The sequence below is a fragment of the Microcaecilia unicolor genome, chromosome 12, assembly GCF_901765095.1.
Source record: "Microcaecilia unicolor chromosome 12, aMicUni1.1, whole genome shotgun sequence".
Classification (NCBI taxonomy): Eukaryota; Metazoa; Chordata; class Amphibia; order Gymnophiona; family Siphonopidae; genus Microcaecilia; species Microcaecilia unicolor.
The window spans coordinates 47,658,458-47,660,871 of NC_044042.1; positions in this window are offsets into that span (position 1 = coordinate 47,658,458).

A 2,414-nucleotide genomic window follows, 5' to 3' on the forward strand; every position below is an offset into this window, starting at 1 on the left:
TCCGCCTCCTGCCCTCCTCCACCTCCGTGCCCCGCCCCCCGAGTTCATCCCTGCCGATCCCCCCTCCACCGAACCCCCCCTCCACCATAATGGCCGGTGCAGCGCCTCTCACCTATGTTTGAAGGCACTGCACAGGATGGATCAGCTGTTCTTGATCTCTTCTGTCTCCTTCTTCTTCCTGTGCCCGCGTTCCTCTGACGTCTACGTCAGAGGAGGGCGGGCACAGGAAGAAGAAGGAGACATCAGAGGAGACAGAAGAGATCAAGAACAGCTGATCCATCCCCTGCAGCGCCTTCAAACATAGGTGAGAGGCGCTGCACCGGCCATTATGGTGGAGGGGGGGTTCGGTGGAGGGGGGATCGGCAGGGATGAACTCGGGGGGCGGGGCACGGAGGTGGAGGAGGGCAGGAGGCGGAGCATTGCCGACTGAAGAAGAGAGACAGGAAGGGAGGGGGAGCCCAGCAACTGCAAAGGTTTCATTTTTTACAGCTTTTATTTCACAATCGGAGCAGCAGGGAGCAGCGGGGACTTCAGGGGGGGGGGGGGCAAGGCAAGGCCGTCCATACAGGACACTGCTGATGAGTGCCTTTGCCCCCTCCCGATCCTTTTTTAATTTAGTTTCATTTTTTATTTTAGGCACAGGGAAGCAGGGAGCCACTTTTCTTTTTAAACATGCCAGCAATTTGGTTTTTCATCGTGCAGGGGGCAGCCGGGAGATGACAGCTCAGGCTTTAAGGACAGGTCTGAGCTGACGTTAAATTTCTGGCGGTAAGTGAATCGTCAGTATGGTTAGTGCATTCCGAATTGTCTACATTTCAATGGTAGTTTCTCATTTGCATTCCAGTTTCGTTAGCTGCTACTGTCGTCGAAAAATAGGCTTTAGTGCATGGAAAGGATAGGAAATTCTTCCTTAAGGGCTCATTTAACGATGAAAAACGTTTAGTGCATCTGGGCCTGAGACTGGCACAAAGAGACACACAGGCTCCAGTAATGAGGCAGACACCAGATCTTCCTCCATTTCTGTTTGTGCAGAGGCTGAAGCTGCAGAAGAAGAGTCTCTTGTGACAAAGGGCAGCAGCTATGTGCGTGATTTATTTAAGGAGGTGGTGAATAAAGCCTCCACAGTCCTGGAGAAAATCAGGGAGTCTGGCCTGGTGAAGAAAACACAGTAAGTTATCACCCCGGCTTAAATAATAATAAATAATAATTCAACTCTTCTGCTTAATAATTTCTACAGGATCAGTCAGGTGCTCCAGTGGCCCTTATGCTGCAGACGTTTATGTTCATACATAATAGAGTTATAAATAATACTATTTTATACTGATGCAGTGTCTTCATCCACATAGGATCACAACATATTGCACCAGTAATAGTACTTCAGAAATGTCTGTGCAGGCAAGTTCAAGGTGAATGGACTGGCAGTGCATTTCTGATACCTGTATACTTAGTGGAAACAGAGAAAGCAAACCAGGACAAATCAAGTGACTCCTCCAACATCGCCTACAGTGCTGAGGACAGAAGGAAAGCACAAGGCAGATAAACTGATTATCAGAAGGTTACACAAACACCCCTAGATTCTGTATATGGCGTGATCCTGAGATACATGCACAACTTAATTGGCTAAGGAGCTGCTAACAACCAATTATTGATGCTAATTAGTACTAATTAGGATTTGCACACGCATCTGGCTGCGCTGTTCTATAATGCTGGGTGCCTAATCCCATAGCATGCAATGCAAAAGAGGGCGTAACCATGGGAGGTGCATGGGCAGTTCTGACAAGCTGTGCGCAGTGTTATAGCATAATGGGTCTATTTACACCAGGTGTTCATAGGCCTAAGTCTGGCACCCAGAGTTGGGTGTGGGAATTTGCAGTAAGCGCTATTCTATAAAGGGAAGGTGCTGTTTATAGAATAGAACTTAGTGCTGATCTTTTCTAGCGCTGATTTCCGAGCGCCATTCATAGAATTCCACACACACACAGTGTCGGTGACAGAACTGGGCATTAGAAATTAGGCCCCAGCAGATAAAACAACTCACTCAAGATCACACATAGTCAACGACAGAGCAGAGGATTAGAACAGAAACACAGGCAGAAAAAGTGACCTCTCTCAAGGTCACACTCCAGGACCACGACTACATTGTTGAGTCACTAAACCATGCATCCCGTTCTGTTTACATCTGTTTTATATATCATTATAAACACATGAGAATGAACGTAAATAGTGTATCCCACTCATGGCAGGTATGTTATAAGAGGATATTGTCACATCTCACCAGGACTGTGGGGAAAAAAGGAGAAAAAGCAGCTACACCAGCAACTACAGTATGTACCAGGGGCAAGACAGAAGTCCATTTTTGAGGGGTTCCAATGGTCGACTGAGGGGGTCCGGTATTGTCTCCCCTGCCCCCACCA